At 41.0% G+C, this 21,768-nt stretch overlaps 1 protein-coding gene across 1 annotated transcript in view; it reads left to right on the plus strand.

Annotated features, from left to right (window-relative positions):
* Positions 1-21,768, plus strand: part of SLC6A11 (solute carrier family 6 member 11) — a 115,045-nt gene that overhangs the window by 57,931 nt on the left and 35,346 nt on the right. The gene's annotated exons all lie outside the window — the stretch shown is intronic.

The raw sequence follows: 21,768 nt of genomic DNA on the forward strand, positions 1-21,768 counted from the left end.
GCGCAGATCCCTTTGGGAAATGAGTTTGTAGGGAATGAATTTATAGGCTCGCACAATGGGTGCGTCCGTGTGCAAACCTGGAGATAAGGAATGCTGACTGAGAAATGCCATGGAACAGGACAGACATTGTTGAGAGAGAAATTGAACTAGAAAAAAGTTTCAAAGAATGGCCTTGCAAAAAAGACTGGATACTTTGGAGAAATAGAACTGTGAAAGATGCATTGTGGTAGGACACACAAGGGGTAATTTTAGATTATTGGCTTTAAGGCATTCACAGCATGGTGTGGCAAAAGCTGATAGCCAAGAAATGCTTACAGTGTGTTGTAATTAAGAAATAGTTAACTTCTGATTGTGGTGGTGTGAATTATAATATCCATATTATATTAACTGTATTATAATATCCATATTATAATATCTGCCTCACCCTTCTCATGAGACTGAAAATGGAATAAAAGTTCTTAAAACACCTCTCAGTTACCACATATCTGGCTCAGGAAACAGCTTAATCCAACCCCCTGTCCCTGGCCTGTCTTGGCTGCAGAAATTAATGATGTTGGCTGTTATTTGATGGAGATAAGAGAGAAAATGCTCACAACACAACCTGGATAGGAATTTGCCTCTGCACATCCCAGTGTTTGCTCAGGTAGAACGTTCCAGGCAGGTGGGATGTGCAGGAAGCAGTGGATGTGCTGCACAGCAGGGCAGGGAAGGAAGGAAATGCAAGGAAATATTGCAGATTGCAAGAAAAAAAAGGATTGGAAGGAAATCAAAGAAATATTATAGATATTACAAATATTACATGTGCAAGGCCTTCAGTGCCATCACATGGATGTGTCTGCTGACTGCCCTCTGTTAGATGCAACTTTTGATTAAAACAAAGAGGAAAAAATAGCTGGCAAAGAACTAAATAAATGAAAACCATTAGCTGGCCACTCCATCCTTTCCATGTGATTTAAGGCTCAGAGCAGGACCGTGTCCATCCCACGTGTTTATTGTTTAATTGATTAGAACAAGGAAATAAAAATAGGTGGCAAAGAACTCAATCAATGAAAGTTACCCAGCTCCTCACTGGAGCTGTGGAACTGGGGATAGGGCTGTAAAGCCATGCTGTGTGTTGGCACAGATCAGTTTTTAAATTTGTACTTTGGTTGATAAATGAGGATTTGCAGAGCCAGTTGCAGTTGGTGCTTCTGCCATTGAGAGACAAGAGCATTGCCACCAGTTCAGTGGGAACAAATTTTACTGGGATTTTGCCATTTTTTGGCTCTTTGCTCCTTCCAAATCTAAATCTCAGGCAGAATTGACAGAGAAATTATTCAGATGATTGCCGTCTTTATAGCAGAATATGCAGCTGAGGAGGAATTAAGTGTTCAAACTAGGAAATCTGCCTGGTTTGTTGTTTCCAATGTAGAGCAGAACATGGAAATCATGGCTAAGTTTGTGCTTTTTAAAAAAAAATTCCAGTGAGAGAGGATTACAGTAGAACAGTTATTGTCCATCATTTCTGTGATATTGAAGGGGGAAAGTGACACAATCTCTGTATAACCTGACAGGCTGCAGACAGCATTTACTGATCTGCTTTGGCACTGTAAAAGACATTACACAGTGTTTCTCCTGGGGCTATTACATTATTAAATGGATCCTGAGAAGCAGACAGAAAGGAATTTGGGAATATTTGTCAAAATGAATTTTTTTAATCTGCCTACGGAAGATGTGGCAGCATAATTTTTAAAAAATCTCTGCTTTAGGCATGTTGTTTTTTAAATAAAAAATAAAAGACAATTGAGGGGTTTCTTCAGGTAATTTCTTTGGGGCATCTGAAATATCTGTGATGTTTGCTTTCAACAAGTAATATTTCTAGAGGAGGAAAAAACCCTAAAAACCCAAACAAACAGACAAACAAAAGAAAAACCCAAAAGAAAAAAAAAAAAAACAACCAAAAAAACCCAAAAAACCAAACCATGGCAGGGACACCTTCCACTGTCCCAGGCTGCTCCAAGCCCCAATGTCCACCTGATGTTCTCCTGCCAAGGCTGCACATAAAAAATTCATGTTGTCCTTTCCATGGTTTCTGAGCATTTGTGTTTTAAAAGTCATTGGTTTCACTGTCAATGGATCCAGATCCCCTTTCCAGTTTTTCTTCCCATTGCAGAAAAAAACCCCTGAACTGAGGCCTTGGGAAGGCTGAGCTAGAGCAGAGGCTGGGCAGAGCTAAAGAATAAAGCAGGGATTTATTCAAAGGATCTCCTCCATGGATGCACCTTGGGCAGCACAAGAGCCCAGCCAGGGCTGCACCCAAGATGAACCAAAATGGCCCCAAAATGCACGGCCGGGCACGGGGTCTCTCCCTGTGATCAGTTCTGCTCCATTTGCACCTTGCAGTTCATTGTCCCATCCCAGCTTTAGCCCCTGCAGTCCCACCCTGCTTGTTTTTCTCTCTCCAGCCCACGGGGTTTGTGCTCCTGGGCTGAGATTGGGATCATTTGTCCTTGGTGCCCAGCTGGAGCAGGAATTGTTTTGTCTCCCTGCTCTGTGCACAGAGCTCTCCATGCCCTCATGTGAACCCAGACCCACACACTAAAGCAGCACAGAATGTGGAAAATATAAAAGCCAAAACTTGAGGCATCACAACCTGACCTTGGACACTTCCAATGGTGGGGCAGCCCCAGCTGCTCTGCACACCCTGTGCCAGGGCTCACCTCCCTTCCCAATATCCCATCCATGCCCTCTGTCAATGTGAAACCATTTCCTCTGGTCATGTCCCTCCATCCCTTGTAGAAACTCCCTCTCCATCTTTCCTGCATCCTCTCCAGGCCCTGCAAGGCCACAATTCCATCACCCCAAAACCTGTGCAGGTGAACAATCCCAGCTGTGCCGGCAGAGCTGAGATCTCTCTATGAGCAGGGCTCAGTGCTGCTCTTTAAAATCTGCTTCCTTCCCTTGCCCAGTGCTTTTCTAGAGGCTCCTAACAGGATTTTGCCCTGCCTGTGGATTTCCCACGTGCCACTGACACCCTTGCTCGTGTTTGTCATTGAGGGAGGGCACGCCAGCTTAAAGGACATAATTGCCAGCTTAAGGGACATGATTGCCAGCTTAAGGGACATGATTGCCAGCTCCAGGGAGGGTTTATATGCTTATTTACTCTCCTGGTGCCATTTGTAAAGAAATTCGTGTTGCCATGACAATTTGCAAAGCCCATGGGTTGGTGGGAGCAGCCTGGGAAGCACGGAGGGCTGGAGACACGTGGGCTGTGTCTGTCTGTCCCTCACCCATGGGCTGTGTCTGTCTGTCCCTCATGTTTGGCGCTGGAATTCCTTTAGGGAGTGCTTTAAGAAGACAAATCTTCCTCAGGCTCAGGGAGATTTTCGCTGGCAAGTTCTTGTTCTTTGGTTGGATTTAAACACTTTTTAGTAGGGAAAAAATGTGCCATAACAGAGATGGCAAACACCAATGCAGGCAATTGAAATGTGCAGTATTCATTGGTTTTAGAGAATTATTTTTGTGTTGGAAAAACCTGTCATTCCACCAAAATTGAAATAGGTTGCTGAGAATATTTAATTCAATACCTGAAGAAAGCTTTCAGACTAATGGGTGCAATCTTTAGTCCCTTCTCAAGAAACAGAGGCAGCTCAGTTCTTCAGACGTAAAACTAGAATTTGGTACAAATAGTTTTGTTTCAAAAAAAGAGATTTTGGTCCAGCTTTAGTGCAACTTTTAATGGTAACAAGATAGATTTAGAGGCACTTCTGATTGTGATGGTGTGGATTATAATATCCGTATTATAATATCTGTATTATAATATGTGTGTGTATATACATATATATATATATATATAAATAAAATATTATATTATGCATCTCCATTTTATGAAAATGCAGATTTCAGTGTTCAAACCCACAGCTATCAGGAGAACCTCCCCCACTCCATAAACCTCTTGCCAATTGGCTCTGGAGCTTTTTGCCAAGAAGCACAACTGACACTACCTGGAGATTCGTGTTTCCAGTTTCCATGTTTGCTCATTTCACTGGATTTACTCCCTAATGCCAGAGCATAAATCATGTTGACCACCAGGATTTGTTTTCCTCTTTAGTTGCAGGCTTGTTTCAATAATATTTCAGGGAGGGTGCAGGGTCTGCATGAGAAGAGAGGTATTTGAGCCCCACAGCCAGCTATGTCTGCTGGGGATTAAATAAATGAATTTTCTCTTCAAGGCTCACTTCAGCCTGAAGTTCTGGGCTCTTTTGTCTTTGTGCAATTTGCATTCCATGGTGGGTTAAAGCCTTGTGAGCAGCCATTCATCTTTGCAGCTCCCCTCAGCTTCCAAGGCCTTTGGTCTCCATTTCATTTTTATATTTTATTTTCCAGCAGACCCAATCCCCTCACTCTGAAAATGCCATTTTCTGTCATGTGTACAGCTCATTCCAATCACTTTGTGTTGCCTCAGTGGAAGCTGCAACAGTTTGGAACTCTGTTTAAACCTCAAAAGTGTTTTCCTTCATCCACAAAAAGGTCTCAACAGCCTTCATGCTCAAATTGGCTTGAAACAGATCCCTCTGCCCTAATCTGGGAGATACAGGTGCTGCTTGTAGCTGAAATGAGGGATCTGTGCTGGGTTATAACTCACACAAAAGCAAGTTAATGGGATTGTTCTGGGGTTTGTGTGCAAGCCTGACTCAGAATATGGCTCTGCTTGTCCCTGCACAGATCTAGGGTGATTGTCATTGTGTGTGCTGCTCGCTGAGCCCTCCTGGGATAAACATTTGGGGCTTTGTAAGAGGATTTTGCAAACATTTGTGCCTGGAAGAAGTTTAGGGAGGGGCAGATGTAGCAGATTGATGGGCCAGGCTGTACCAGTATGGATAATTGTATGGAAAATCACATCAATTTAACCCCTGCTGTAACAGTGGCTTGTTAAAAAGGGGAGGAAAATAAGAATAAAGCTGTCTTCTTTATTGTATGCTTGTATGTTAAAAATTGGCCAAGTTGCTGTTTTGTTTTTTGCTTTTTTTAATTTTAAATTTGTGAATTGTTTTAATGAACATATTCATGAGGACATCTATTAACACAGCAACAATTGCACTGAACAGCTTTCAAAGGAAACTTCTCCAAGATTTCTAGAATTTCAAGAATTTCAAAATTTCTAAATTTCTAAAATCTTGGAGAAATTGCCACTTCTCTGTGGGAAGAATCCAGGTTGTAGCTCATATCTGACAAACTCTCATGTGAATGTTGAGCTTGAGGAATGAAGCCAACTTAATCAGGTACAGAAAAATCAGAGCCATGACAGGTAAAAAAATTAATTTTAGGTTTCTCAGGTCTTTTATTTGCAGTGGGGGAGGGAAAAAATGGCAATAAAATTTGTGATGGCAGAAATATTTCTGCAATTCTTTGGTAGCTCAGGCAGGACAATTCACTTTAGGCAGCCGGGATGGGCAGGTGACGACTGGGAGATGCTTCCAGAAGGATTTTGCCCATCAATTCCCTTGGCATTGGGACTTGGCTGGCTGGCTTGAATTTTGAAATCCAACTGGATTTTCCTTCTTGAAAATGAGCGCCAAAACATGAATGCAGAGCAAGGAGCATCAGCTTAACCTGATAACCCACTTATTCTGGGTAGATTTTATACTGCTGAGATCCCTCTCTTCCTTACATTGCCCTCTAGATCAAAAAATTATTTTTCCTCTGTGGCATTTATGCTGTTTTCATGTGTAGTTGTAGAGAAATCAACCATTTATTACATCTCTTTCAGAGAAAACACTTTTTTTTTCTGGTAGAAAGTCACTCTAAAATAAATGCACATTGTTTATTTTTCCTCTTAAAATTGTAATTTTTCATTAGATTTCTTTAATTTTTGTATTAGCATGAGTTTATTGTGGTGTTTTTTTTCCCTCCTTAACATGATATTAATCTGGTTCAGCAAATAAATAACAATATTCTTTTTAAAGGATGCTGCTCAGCAAAACTGCAAACAATTTTTTCCAATCAGTCTGATTATATTATACATAGAGATGAGAGAAATTTGGGAATACTGGATCAGTGTGGAGGTGATATTTCCTTAAATCCTGATCTGAAAACCCAAACTGCAAAAGCATTTGAGAATTTCTCTTCCCTTTTTATTTCCAAGATTTAGGGGGGCTGAGTTGCTCTAGGATGAAGCAATGAGGAGATTGACTCAATTTTAGGATTTGCAGCCCTGGAATCCACAATCCTGTCGCCACCTCGAGGCCAGGGAAGCCTTTTTGCAAGGCAGAGGAAAATTCTCTTTTCTGCCTCTGAGAGTGGAGCAAACTGCTGCATTCAAACATAAATTTAGGTCTCTGCTTTTTCCAAAAAAGAAAAGGTTGTAAAAGAAATTTGGATTTCATTTTTGGGTGCTTTCAGGCTCAGAAAATCCAGGTTGCTGAGCAGTGATTTCAGACCTGTCCAGCATTTAAACCTTAAACAATGGAAACTTGGGAATTTTCAAATGTTGGCAATATTAAGATAAGATATTATAATAAGATATTATCTCTAGTTGCTGGAGAATTTTTGGATGCTTTTTTTTTTTTGAAATGCGACAGATAACAACCTTAGAGGTCTTTTCCAACCTTAATAATTCCATGATTCCCTAAGGGAAAAACTTGCAGTGGAAGGAGAAACTGCTCCATAGGATATCTTCAATACTGGTTGGTGAGTTTTTAAGGATAGTGCTTGGAAAAATGCTTCAGAGACAGGTGAAACATCCTGAATCTTACCTGAATTTTGTCACCAATAAGTGAGAAAACCCTTCAGTGATTTACTGCATTTTTTGCTTTTATAAGAGTTTGGGCACCAATTAAAAAAAAAAAAAAAAAGAATAAATTAACTGGGAAAAAATAGTAGCAATGAGAGGAGGAGGATGTCCAGCTCCCCTCACACTTATGCAGTTCTGCTAAGGGGGTGGAATTTCCTCTTTTTCCTCCCACTTCCTTCCCATTCTCTGGATTGTTTCCCTCAGCAGGTATTCACAGTCTGAACCAGGTGTGATTTACAGTGAATTAAAACAAGAGTGAAAGTCAGAAATCCATACAAAAGCTGCAAGGATGAAAATCCTCAGCCAAATTTATTATCTGTATAACTGCAACTCCCCCTCTACCTGGACCTTTGAACAAACAATAATCTAAATTCCAAAGTGTTCTCTCAGTGAAAGGAGAAAGCCTTGCTGCTGGAGATGAGAGTCTTGTGGTGCTGTTTTGTGTAAAGTTTAAATTTGCCCTACCCAAATTTAAACTTCAAATTTTCAAATTTAAACTGGGAAAAGAATTAATTCTTCTCCAGGTCTGCTGTTTGCACCTTACAAATTACTGAGGTTTGAAATTGTAAAGAATTAAATTCAAGGATACAGGCCAATGTGATGCTTAAAGATATTTTTCCTACAATACAGTTTACAACCTCCCCAGTGAGGAATAATTTCATTTTATGTGTCCTGCTGATTTTGGATTATGTTTCTTTAAAGAGGAGAGAGAACAACTCCCAAATGCAGAGAAAGGGCAGAGGTGTTGAACAAGGGCAGAAATCCCTCTTGGGATGGATTCCCCTTTTTCCCCAAATCAAGGGAATGAATTTCCCCAATTTAAGAGCCAGCCTGGGAGCACATTGCATTTTCCCTGCTCCAAGGCAGCTGCATCCCATTTTTTGGCAGGAATTTGCTTGGGAACTACACATCCCAAAAGGATGGGATGGGGACACCCAGGGGCTTCTCCTGGGGCAGAAAATAACTCCCTGTGCTGCCTTGGGGTGTTTGTTTGCTCACCACGTTGGGTTTTATATTGGGCAAATGTTTTGGGGATGCTTAAGTGCAAAAGTTTTGTGTGCATTGAAGTGCAAGAGTTTTTTGTGCATTTAAGTGGCCAAATGCAGAGAAAGGGCAGAGGTGTTGAACAGGAGCAGAAATCCCTCCTGGGGTAGATTTCCCATTTCCCCTAAATCAAGGGAATTAATTTCCCCAGTTTAAGAGCCAGCCTGGGAGCACATTGCATTTTCCCTGCTCCAAGGCAGCTGCATCCCATTTTTTGGCAGGAATTTGCTTGGGAACTACACATCCCAAAAGGATGGGATGGGGACACCCAGGGGCTTCTCCTGGGGCAGAAAATAACTCCCTGTGCTGCCCTGGAGTGTTTGTTTGCTCACCACGTTGGGTTTTACATTGTGAAAATGTTTAAGTGCAAAAGTTTTGTGTGCATTTAAGAGTATTTTGTGCATTTAAGTGCAAAGGTTTGGGTAAATTTCAATGTTATGTGGGAAAGGCTCAGTCTAAATTCTATACACAAAAATTTTGGGGTGTGTCAGTGCATTTAAGTCACCTTTTCATGGCTCCCCAGACAACTCTGGTTTGCTCACCAGCATCATGTTGTGACTGCTCATTTTATGTGCCAGATGTGCTTTCTGAACTCCAGTTAAGGCTCTGGGGGGTTGTTTCAAGCCCTGAGCAAGGATTTGCCTCCTTCTCCCCATGGTTTCTCCCTGTGTGTGGGATCTCAGCACCTCAGGACTGAGGTGTCACCGAGAGCACCCTTGGGGGGCTCGGGAGTCCTGGAATGTTCCAGAAGTGTCTGGTGGCTGGACTTTGATCCTACACAGGAGACGACACCTGTATGAGGACAGGAGGGTTTCACCGGGGTGAATGGTGAAGGGATTGGTTAATTAGAGGGTGAGACACAGGGTTTAGGATTTCTGTACAGGGGGGTTTAGAGAAGTAAGATGGAGGAATTGGGGCGTGTCCTGTCCTTCTTCTTCTTCTCCTCCATCTTCTGTGGTGATGGTGGCACTTTGGGATTGGTCATTACTGAAAGTGCACCGGACAATAAGAATAAAAAGGATTGGGGAAAAATGATAAATATTGTACACGTAACCATGGGTATAAAGATAGGTGACTGCCCGGAGGGCAGCACAGTGTGCTCATGGCTGGCTGCTGAGCAGAGCTCTGTCGGGCTGAAAGAAAATCTTTTAGATAAACAATTAATAAACATAAAGACCGAAAGAAGAACTGAAGCCTCTTCTCGTCCTTTGATACGCGGCTGCCCCAAGGCCACCCCGGGCCTTTCCAGGCCCTTCAAACAGCCAAAAACCGGACACCTGTGTTTCTTGCTGTTGCTACACAAGCAGCAGCAAGCTGAGCAGGTTTGGGCAGTGGGGAGAGACTTGTTGGAAGAATGGGCTCATTTTGGGATTTCTCTGGGATTTCTGGGTTAGCTCCTCAGCTGTCCCTGCAGCCCCTTAGCAAGCCTGGCAGTGGGGAGGCATCATCTGAGTGTCAGAGAGGCTTTAATTGCAATTTAATATCAGAATTTATGGCTGGTGCAGTTGCCACTGGAGGGAGACAGGATCCACACATTAACTCAGAGTATGGGCATGACAGCAGAGATTTCCCTCTGCTTTCATGGTGGAACCTGAAAAGAAATACAAGAGAAACTTAGAGTCTCTTTTGCATAAATTTAAACATTTAAAGGATTACAAATAATATCAGTGACTTCACTCTGTCAGCTACTTTATAAGTCCGGTCTTCTAGCAGAGAAAAGCTGCTGGTAAAAGTACAAATTTCAGATGGAATTCAGAATTGGTAATATAAAATGTTGAGTGACAGATGGATATTAATGAGGAAATAATAACAAGGGAGCTTGCACACAATGGGGGGTCAGGAAGTGAAGTAAATGAATATTCCATGTTATTTCTGTGCTGCAAGTGGGTTTATGATACCATATAAATAGAGACACTGGAAATCCAGAGCTATTTTAAGAATTGCTAGTAGCATTGTTAATCCCATTATTCCAGAGGAACGAGAGAAAAAAGGAAAAGATAAGATTATTGCACTGGTGGAATGATGTGCTGCTTGCAGAAAATCTGGAATTTGCTCTTTACAAAGTTGTGCGCTCCTAAAGATTATTCTTTCAAGACCTGTACAACAAAATGCTTTCTAATCCCCCTGGCATTTCTGAAAATCTTTTTATTTCCACCCTAGAACTGGAGTAACAGCTGACCTCAGCGGAACAGGAAAAAAGAATTTTATAGATAAGATAACAATAAACAACCTTGAGACTGAGAAATGAAGATTTCTGACTCCTTCCTCAATGGCCAACCTGAGAAAAGACACTTTCTTACACCTCTCAGAGTCACTGTGACCAGCAGAAGTCCTGAGAAGACTGTTGAATTATTTGTTGGATTGTTGTCCCAAATTGATTCTTCACCTCCCATTGCAGAGTTGTTTCTCCCTTCTGCTTGGTAAGGCAGAAGAAGAAGGGAGAACCAACTCTGCAGTGGGAGGTAAAAAATAAATTTGGCACCACAGCCACATATTCACACTGATGGGGTATCACCAAAGTGCCTGTGAGGGTAAAGGACAGGATGGGAAATGAACATTTTCCTCATTTCCCGTTTGGCTGTGGTGCATTGTGTGACTTCATGGTCCCTCCTCTGAGAGTCCTTAAAGAGATCAATTGTCATGTGCTAACATTAAATCCCAGAAAACTTTGTGGCACAGAAATTCCTATAAAGATCATGGATATTTTAAGCAAAACCTTCCTTAGCTGTGGTGCATTTTGTGACTTCATGGTCTCTCCTCTGAGACAAGTCTTTAAAGAGATAAATTGTCATGTGTTAACATTAAATCCCAGAAAACTTTGTGATGCAGGAATTCCTGTAAAGATGGTGGATGTTTTAAGGAAAACCTTCCTTGGCTTTGTGCACAATCTCAGTTTCCAAATGCAAGCAGATTTTCCCATATGGATTTTTATAGGCAGCTGCTCTAAACACTGAGGCTCAATAAATTGAGTTTTCCCCAGAATTCAGCTTCTGAGGCCACTGGGGAACAGAAATAAATAAAATAATAAAATGGGCTTTGTCCCACCAGGGCCAACCCCACAGTGCAACTGCAATTAAGGAAAAATTGTAAAATTGCAATAGTTGTAAAATTGTCTGTAAATAAGAAGAGAAGAAAATTTTGGGGTGTCACAAGCAGAGAGGGAATGAAATACATTGAGAAAATGTGTTACAAATTTGGCAGGAAATCTGCAGATATTGCTGCAGTTTGGGTAAAGGTTCACTGATTTTTCACCAGTTTTTGGTCAATTTCAGAGAACATTTAAATCAAAAAGTGCAGCTGAATCCCATAAAATGGGATCTGGTTCTTGGTGATTCTGCACTCAAGTTCTGTTTGCACACTGATATTTTAGCAGAATAAACAGAAAACTTTTCTAACGACCAGAGCTTTAAAAAGTATTTTTACTTTTAAACATTTGAATCCTTTATTTTTACTTGTTACTACATTTTGAAACAAAATCTTGTTTAGGAATTAAAAAGCAAATGCTTAATTTAAAAAATGGAGCAACAACATTTGGCTTCTTAAATAACCCTCCAGTTTTTGGCCAAATGCTTTTATGTTTCTTAAAAATTTGCAAATAAAATTAAATTGAAAGTTCATTCTTCTGCAAAATTAACCATTTGATCAATGTCAGTACATTTAGTAGGCCAAATGTCAAGAAGTAAGGTCCTGAATATGGTTTCTAAATGGCATTTTTTTTATCCTAGCACTTTCTTTTGGTCTTAATCTCAGTTTTACTTTATGGTTCTGCCAGCTCTGTGGCATAAATGCAAGGTTTTCCACTGCCCAGCTCTCTTGAAAGAGGCCCAGGCTCCCAGCAGAACCCCAGTGAATGTTGAGTGGCTTGTTTACTAAAATTCACCACTTGGGTACACAGCTCCTGCCACTCCAAAAACAACCCAGGCTTTTAGAATGCTCCAAATCCCCTCTGTGTAAAATAATGAAGCAACATGGGCGCTCTGGGGGATGCTCACAAAAAGCTCCTGGTGCTTTCCCAGCCTGGGGGGCTCAGGGAATTTGTTTATCCAGCCATGAAGGGGAGCACAACAGAGCTGGGGAATGATGGCAGCACCAAAAAATCCACTGGGGAGGAGCAGCCCTCAGTGGGTGACTGGTTATGGGGGCAGGAAATGTGCCAGAGGAGGAGGGATTCCAAATTTAAATTTAAATTGTCTGTTGGGTGATTTGATCTTGGCAACAAAGTGGGTGAGGTGGTTGAGGGTCATTGTGTGGAACAGGGGAGGGAAAAGTGTGGTTTGGTTCTAGAAATCATCAATCCCACAGATTCCTCTTTGCCCTGGTCCTGTGGAGCCCTTGGAATGCCCAAGAGCCAGAGCAGAGATGCCTCAGCTTGAGTGAACCAGGCAGAAATTAAATAACACTTAATTGACTTTCTTGTGCATTTTGACTTCAGCAGACAATGATTTTCAGTACAGGTATATTGCTGGTAAATGTGTTTTTGTATTTCTAGAACTCCACTTACCTGCAGATTGTTAAGTTGTTCAGTTTTTAAGTAGTTTAGGTGGTTTGTTGGGTTTTTTTTGTTTGAGTTTCTTTTGGTTTTTTGTTTCTGTTTTGTTGTTTTGTTTTGTTTATTTTATTTGTTTGTTTGCTTGGGTTTTGTTTGTTTTTTAAATTTTATGTCTGGCTTAAATTTTTACTTCCCTTCCACGGTCATGTATAAGCAAGGAAAGGTAAGAGATGATTGCATATTTCCAAAATATAGAGCTGAAGAAGGCAATGCTAAGCGAGCTGGCAGCAAGTGAGAAAGGGAAAGAAATAAACCAACCCATGAATTTTTGAATTTTTCCACTCTGTGTAGGATGGAGGGATCAGAGAGAAGCCAAAGGTCCTTGCCATGCAGGGGGAACATGCAGGGAGAGATTCTGAGGGACAGACACCACACCAGGGAGGGTTTTGGGGTAAAACCACCCCTAAACCACTCTTTGAACACTTCACATGAGCCTTTACAACAAGCCCAGGACATCAGCAGTGCTTTGTTTGTTTTCCTAATTAACTTCACCCAGACAAATCTGTCACAGGGCAGAGAACACAAGCTTGTGCCTGAAGGTCTAAAAACCAAATCTGCTTTATTGCTTTGTCTTTTTTGATCCCTCCCTGTATTTATTTATAAAAATTACTTGGGGACCTCATTCTGATTTTTCTGCCTGGGTAATGTCAGTATCTCCTTAAATTGTCAGGGGGACTCTCAGTGCCTTGTAACTGAGAGAAACCACAAATCCCAAACGCCTCTTTCAAAAAGAAATTAGTTTTTAAAATCAGAGGTTGGTCGGACAAATTGTTGCTCTGAGCTTGTTGGAGTAATCTCAGAGATTCTTGGCACATAATCCTGGGTGGGTGCCAAGCCCTTGGTTTGGTTCCAAGCAAATTCCAGCCACCATTCAGCAGCAATTAACTCTGAGGCAGAGGCAGCTGGGCCACCCTGAGTTATCATCCCTGCCCTGGCAGTGCCAGAGCTGGGCTCGTGCTCCTTCCGCCACAGAGTCGGAGATTTCTCCTCATGCCACCCCAAATTCCAGCCTGGGGCTTGTGGTCCCACGCCCTCTGTAGCTGTACTCGTGGAATTCCCACCCTAAGAGCTGGGGAGAGATGAATCTAAACTTAATTTAGTTATTCTACAATCCTAGATAATATGTATAATATAATACAATTCTGTATAATGGCAAAATATATATAATAATATAATTCTGTATCATGACAAAATCAATGACTGTTGCTTGCTCAGTACTTTCATTGGTGGAATTTGAGGGTGAGGCAAAAAAAAAAAAAAAGAGCAGAGTGTGTGTTTGTATTTATTCAGGGTGACCCCAATTATAGGGAAATAATGTGCTATGACTCCATGATTCAGGAGGCTGAACAAATGCTTTATTAAGCTATTCTATATTACACTATGTTAAATTACATACTAAATATTAGTAATAGTATTTACTAATAATTAAGTAAATCTAGTAATTAGTAAATACTAGATATTTTATTAAAGAATACTAAAGAAAAACCCATGTCTGAGACAGCCAGGACACAGCTTTGACCCAATTGGCCAAGGAAACAAAACAACCCTCACTGGTGAACAATAATCAAATCACGATCTCCATAACACACTCCCCATGTGCCAAACGACAGGCACAGAGAAAATATACAAGAATTGTCTTCTCTTCTTCTCTCTGTGCTTTTCCAGGAAAAATCCTGGGAGAGGGAATGATGTCTCTCTCTGTTCAGAGAATGTGAATGCCCCGTGTTGGTGACTATGGAGGTTTGAGGCTGCACTAAGTAAATTTATAGGGTTTTGTGAACTACATTTCAGAGGAGGTCACTGCAGTGGATTCTGGCAACAATCAAAAAAGGACAGTGAGTGACCTCTGCACTGGCTGAACACATTTTTGTGTATTTATAACTAATGAGAGTCCCTTGCAAAAGTGAAACTAGTAAGTGACACTAGTTTCACTTCTGCTAGTTTTGCTAGTATCACTAGCAAAGGTGAAAAACCAGTTTTATTTCCATGCCTTGATAGTGATTTCAATCCTTTCCATTCTGTTAAACCTTACTAAACAGAAAATGATGGCTCTCAAATGAAAAAGGATGTTTCAATAAAGTGGTTAATGCTCTCAGTTAGCTTTATGGACTTTCATAGATTTCTGGGCCAATTTTTGCTGAGTTAGCATAGGATTATCCACATCAGTAGCTTTGAGTGACTGAAATGGCATAAAATTAGAATAAAATTAAATATTTCCTTGTCTGTCCTTTTGGATTGTTGACCCATATTGTCACTAGCAGTATCTGAAGCAATGTGTTGCCCCAGATTTCATTTGTTTGTTTTGAGGTTACTTTAGGAAACATAATTAACTTTTAATTGAGTCTTTAGTATTTATTCTGCCTAAGCACTCAGTTTTTATTCTGCTTATGAAGGGCAATATTTAGACTGTTCTGTGGGCAGCAGGAAATCAATGCTGCTTTCAATTAAGATTTTCTTTGTGTGACACAATGGTGGGTCAGAAGTTGTCACTTGGTCTTTTTAATGGGTTTATTAAACACTGGGTTTGCTTGAGGGATTTTTTTCTGTTAAATTAAAAACATTTTCCCTTTTTTCCTTTTGGTCTTTAGGCAATAAATTAGGCTTTTTAATAAATCAAATTATAATAGAGTTACTTAGGGGATAATAACTGGAAGCCAGGCCACGGTTTTGGTGGTATTGTAGAAAATTGAGTCTTTGGAGTGGCTCTTCAGAGATTTGTATTTATTTGTGATGCTCATTAAATAGCAGTGTAGGACACTATACACCCAACAGTCATTGGTGCTTTTTTTCTGTGAAAAGGCAAAAAAAAAAAGAAAAAAAAGTAAAAAAACTTTTACTTTTTTACACTTTAGCTTTTACACACTGTCAAACCTGGAAATGGAGCTCAGCCCTCCTGGTTCCACAGCCAAGGCACCATTCCCTGTTTGGGTGGCCCTCAGCCAGGAACTCAGGAGGTCCTCCTGGAGCCCTGCCCTGGCTTTGGCAAAAGTCTATAAAAATGGAGATGTAGTGGGTTTAGAAAAATACAAAAGAATGTGCTTTTTCACACAATGAATGACTAAATGGTGGAACTCCCTGCTGGAGGATGTGGGAGGCTGAAAGTATCAATTAATTCAATTAATTACAGATGGGCCAATTGTGAGCTGTTAGACACAAGAGTCCAGATTTAGCTTGGGGTTCTGGCTGGTTTCTGTGCAGCTTTTATTGGGAGGCTCCCTGTCCTGGGGAGTCCACCCTGCTGGAAAATAAAGTGTAAATTAAAGAGAAGCAAAATGGCAGCAAGTCAGAAAATTCCTGCTTGAATAGAACCCCCCAAAGCAGGTTCAAGCAGAACAAGCCCAGGATCACTCGGGTTGGAAAAGATCTTTAAAACCATTGAGTTCAACCCTAAACCCCACCAAAGTCCGTGTCTGTGGTTTTCTCATGTCCTCTAAACAGAGAGAGACAAAATTCTCTCTCTCAAGTTTTTCATGGACAAGCACAGAGAAAAAACAATTTCTATCTCTACTTGCTGCTCGTAGTGTTTTGCACGTGTAGAATGTGTTAGAAAATTGTTTATCTGAAAGAATTTATTAATTAGTTTCTAGTAGAGATTGTTTCTATTAATTAACCTATTGAGTCCAAGCTGTGTAGACTGTCAGTCTACAGAAAGTCACAAGTTTTTCAATAGTTAATAGTAAGTATTCTTTAGTATTCATAATAATATAAGATATATCATATAATATATAGTATAATATATAATATATAATATATAATATATAATATATAATATATGATATATGATATATGATATGTGATATGTAGTACATAATATAGTATGCATAGATATAATGTATATATATTTACATTATAGATATATACTATATTTATAAATATAGTATTGATAAATATAGTATACATAAATATAATTTAATATAATACAGTTTTAATAAAATGAGTATTCAACATTCCAAAACCTTAAAGTCAGGTACCAATCATTCCCTGGACCGGAGAGCCTGAATTTCCATCACACTTCCAGTCAGGTTCTGGGCTCTCCAAGGGTGTCCTCTCAGGTCACCCTCTTCCAGGGTTTTACTACTGTCTCCATAAGTTTTTCTTAAATTTAAGTGGGATTTGTTGTGTTTCAGTTTGTGCCTCTTGTCCTTCTGTCAGCATTTCTGAGAAGGCTCTGATTGCCTGTCCTTTATTCCCTGTATTTATTTATACACATTTATTTATACCCAAGGATCCCGAGTTCTCTCCTCTGAGCTGTGCAGTCCCAGCTCTCTCAGCCTTTCACCTTTTCCAAGATGCAGAAGCCCCTCCACCACATCACTGGGCTGCAGGAAATCCCTGTTCCTCATGGGCTGGGATCCCAGCACTGAATTTGTGGTGTTGGGCAGAGGAAAGGGATCACCCACCTCCCTCAGGGTGCTGGTAACTCCTCCTCATCCTCATCCTCATCCTCAGCCCAGGGGCTGCTGGCCTCTGCTCCAGGGCCCACTGCTGGCTCACGGTCAGCCAGTCCCCTGGCACCTTCCCCTGAGGTTGCTCCCCTGAGATTTTTCCAGCAGTGACTTTCTTAAACCACAATTGCTCAAGTTTCTAAAGAGCTTTTAGTGACAGATTTTTGCAAAGTGATTTTGAATATAAACCCAGGCTTCCTTCACCTTCCACCACGTGGTTGCTGACCACTTAGAAAAAACCCTTTAGGAACAATAATCTCTCTTTGGGGAGAGTTTATCTTTTTTGTTTGCAGTTTCTAAGCTTTACCAGCAGCTTCTGTGCCGGTTCCAGTTCCAAGTATAGAAGGCACAGAAGGTGCAGGCTGTGCAGAGAGAGCGAGGTGAATTCTGCCCTGGTAGTGCTATAGAAAGCCCATTGGTTTCTCCATTTTCAGAATGCAGCTGCCAGTGGCACCATTCCAGCAGCTGGGCCAGGCTCCAGCCTGGAGGTGCCCACCCAGGGCACTGTGCCAGCCTAGCTGAGAATGGAAATCTGTTCTTGCCCTCCAGGCAGGGCCACGCTGCCAAATCCAGCTCTGTTTGCCTCAGGCTTGGGCTGCTCTTGGTGCTCTGGGGAGGGCTCCTGTGCTCTAGGAAGGGTTCCTCTGCTTTCCAGAGAGGCAGGAGACAGAGATTTCAGAGATTTCCTCACCATCACCTGCTGGCTGCAGGCTCTGACAGCAGAGGTGTGTGAGCACAAACTGCAGGCAGGAGAAACAGAACTCAGCAGCAATGACATCTTCCCCAACATGGAGGAATTACAGAATCACAGAATGACCAGGTTCAATTCCATCCCATCCCCAACACCTCAACTAAACCCTGGCACCCAGTGCCACATCCAGGCTTTGTTAAACACACCCGGGGATGGGGACTCCACCACCTCCCCGGGCAGCCATTCCAGAACTTTATCACTCTTTCTGTGAAAAACTGTTTCCTAATATCCAACCTAAATTTCTCTTGATGCAGCCTTAGACTATGTTTTCTCATTCTCAGTTGCTGTCTGAAGAAAGAGCCCAGGCCCCCCTGACTGCAGCCAAATTTCAGGGAGTTGTAGAGTGATAAGGTCACCTCTGAGTCTCCTTTTCTCCAGGCTAAACAACCCCAGCTCCCTATGAGGAGCTACTGAGGGAGGGATTGATCTGATCTGAGAAAGTGGGAATGGAATTTTTACTGCCCCAAACAGCCTTTAGTGCTGGAGCTGCTGCTGTAGAACTTGTGAGAACAAACAAACAAGAAAAAAAATGCTTAACCATAAAGAGTGATGCCTCAGGTTTTTGCTTTTCTGTTTTCAGACTCTGTGCTGCTTTAGTGTGTGGGTCTGGGTTCCTATGAGGGCACGGTGAGCTCTGTGCACAGAGCAGGGAGACAAAACAATTCCTGCTCCAGCTGGGCACCAAGGACAAATGATCCCAATCTCAGCCCAGGAGCACAAACCCCGTGGGCTGGAGAGAGAAAAACAAGCAGGGTGGGACTGCAGGGGCTAAAGCTGGGATGGGACAATGAACTGCAAGGTGCAAATGGAGCAGAACTGATCAAACTGAGAGACCCCGTGCCCGGCCGTGCATTTTGGGGCCATTTTGGTTCATCTTGGGTTCATTTTGGGACCATTTTTGCTCACCTTGGGTGCAGCCCTGGCTGGGCTCTTGTGCTGCCCACAGTGGATCCATTGGAGAGATCATTTTAATAACTCTCTGCTGTATTCTTTAGCTCTGCCCAGCCTCTGTTCCAGGTCAGCCTTCCCAAGGCATCCAGGGCACATTTTAGGGGAGTTGTCTCCACCAGGGCTGGGCTCACCCTGCATTGCTGGTGCCTGTCCCACCCTCATCCCAGGAATTAAGCAGAGCTCACTGCAGGATCCAACCCAGGGAAAAACCTGTATTATTGGCATGCAAACCAACCCACTCTCAGCTATCCCTTGACAAAACTGTCCAGTTGAAGAAAGTTCTTTTTATCAGGAGTTGTGTTTGTTGAAGTCACAATTAACACCTCAGGACACCCAAGGTCATGCAGGATCTTAGCAGGGAACTTCTCTGCCTTTGGGACAGTTTATCCAAGGGGACAGTCTCTGGATAAGTTTATTTTTCCCTATTTTCTCCACCTGGCCTAATACCCCACTGCCACCTTCAGGGCTGCTTTGGCAGTTTTGTCCTCTAAGGGATTTGTGAGGGGAAAACAAAGCTTGATGAACACAGTTAAACTTAGGTGAGACAAACTTTGATTTACTGCTTGAAAATTAAAATATATTCCTGGAGGCTGTTTTTTATTTAGATGAGTATTTATAGCATACATTTGATTACTCCAACCCAGCTCAATTTTAAGGTCTTTATAATGTAAGGGATGAGTTTTTGGTTTTTTAATTTTTACTCTGCATATTGTATCCTCAAGCCCATCATTTGCCAAGTGATACATTGAAGTAGTAGGATATATTTATATATTAACTCTTCACATATTTAATTTAGCTTAAAAATATTTCTGCAAGCAAAAGAAGCTGATAAATCATTCTTTTAGTTGCATTTCTTGTTTTCATGAATTCTAATCCTGCAGAACCCAGCAAGGTAAAATCCAGGCTCCTGGAAATTGATGGGAAAATTTCCTTCGAATTTTGAGCCCTGACATGGCAGAACCTTCACCTATTTAAAATGCAAAAATGCAAAATTTCCAAGCATTTCATTCTTTATTTTCTGAGCACCCTTTCCTCTATTTTTTTAAATAAAGTGCTAAATGTACATTTAGCACAGTGCTAAATGCAAGTTTACCTCACACAGAGACATTTGCATGTGGTGAATTATGGAAATAGGTGAAATATGGAGCTGGAGCAGAACCTTCAGAACTTGAAGTGCTCTGGGATTTTCTGGGCTCCCTGAAAATCCCTGGGGATTCCTGAAGAGCAGAAAAAACCCCAATGGAGTGGTTTTCATTCCTCATATCAGAAACAGAGAAAACAGGCTCCTCTGAAGGAGGGAACTGCAGAGTTTTTGGGGAAAAACCAATGTTTTTGATGTGTGACCTTGTGTGGTGGTGCATGGGCTTTGTTCTGCAGGCAGCAGTTCTGTTTTCCCCACAGAACCTGAACCCACTCTGGGAGGATCTTTTGGGGTCTGGTGTTTATACAAGGCTTTGGCTGCTTTCAAGAAAAAGAAGAAAATAAGATCAAGCAATCTTCAGCCTCTGTAACTGCATTTTCTTCTGTTTTGAACAGGGTTTTTAGATCCTTTGTTAGTTCAGTTTATAGATAAGCATTCTTCAGGTGGCTTAAAAAGAATCCTTGAGAATTATTATTTTTAAAGACGTCAGATTAAATAACATTTCACCTGATGTTATATAACCCAAGTACAGCCTTCTCTTAGTTTCTGAATGAAGATGAATTCTGTGAATAATGATCATAACCAAAATATCAATTCTGTGAATAAATGATCATGACCAAAATATCAATTCTGTGAATAAAAGATCATGACCAAAGCATTTTCCCTTTGCAAATATTTCAAATATCAGGGCTGGATGCTGTGTTTGTCATCTTCAGTGTTCCTCAAGCTTCAAGGGTGGTGGAAAAAACTAAAAAGAGTAAGAGGAGTTAATAAAAACGCCATTGGAAAAAGGTTTTTGTCAATGGGATATTACAATTGAGCAGATCTGTAATAAAAATTGGATATTTTGATCAGCTTGGTGAGGGGAAATGGAACCTCACTGTCTTTGCTAAATCTCCTGCATCCCCCTGAAAACCTAAAAGCCAAACCCACCCCAGTTACTGGTGGGTTTGTTTACTGTTACTGGTAAATAAAATATTTTAATAAATATTTTATTTAATAAAATAAATAAATAAAATAGTATATTTGAATAAAAAACACCTTAAAACCGTGTTGATTTGGATTCAGAGCAGTGCAGAAATTACTCAGGGTCACCTCTCCATCAGTGCCTGAGCTGAATTAAGAGTAAATATTTTGAAACCCCTGTGAGTGCATTCTGGTGGGTGTGGGAGCTGCCAGATCTCTCATCCTGAGAGCACTTGTTGGTGTTTTTTCAGTAAAGTGGAACTCTAATCAACACCCTCATTTTAAAAATTAGTTGACTGCACTTCCTGCATATATTTTAAAAAAAATTGAGCATCTTTATTTATCATTTATAGGAAATGACATTAACAGGCTGCCTAAAAGACCTGGTAAATTCTGGTGTCTCTGGGGCTGAAAAGATATGAAATATACATGGAAATATATGAAATATGAAAAGAAAAAGAAAGGCAATGTTTATTCTTTGAGCTTTTTCCATACCATACACAGAATGAAAAAAAAAAAATTATTTCCATAAAAGAAATTTTTTTCACAGAATGAAAATAATTGGATATTTTGAATAAAATTTCTGTTATTTCCAAATGCCTGGATCTTTATAGAGTGAAAGTGTAGAAGGGAGAACTTTTGATGATTTTAAGATCTCCCCAGCAAACTGGACCATGGGGATGCTCAGCAGTCAGGGATTTCACCTTCCCACAGGGTGGGATGGTTTCCATACCCAAAACACCCCAGAACAATAATACAAAGTGCCCTCCTGCCCTGAACCTTTGCACTTAAGAAAAATGAAGAAGTGAAGAAAAATGTGTTGCTCCCAAGAGATATTGGGGTTTTATGATATTTGGCCTCTTATCGATACCTTTTAAAAGGAGATTTTGTGGTTAAATATCAATACCTTTCTAAAAATGTTTCCAGCTTGCCGTTTTCCCAAAGTCAAGCTACCAATCCACTGAAGACAATTTTTGTTTCCCATCACTCAGACACAAAATTGTTCCAGATATCTTTTTCCCCCCAAAATAATGTTGTCATAAGGATAGAAATGATTTTATATGAATAATATCTCTGGGATATTCTGTGTACTTTATGCTGCCAGGTATCTCCTTCCACATGCTCCAGAATTAAGTTAATGGAAAGCTG

Source organism: Zonotrichia leucophrys, chromosome 12 (genome assembly GCF_028769735.1).
Source record: "Zonotrichia leucophrys gambelii isolate GWCS_2022_RI chromosome 12, RI_Zleu_2.0, whole genome shotgun sequence".
Lineage (NCBI taxonomy): Eukaryota > Metazoa > Chordata > Aves > Passeriformes > Passerellidae > Zonotrichia > Zonotrichia leucophrys.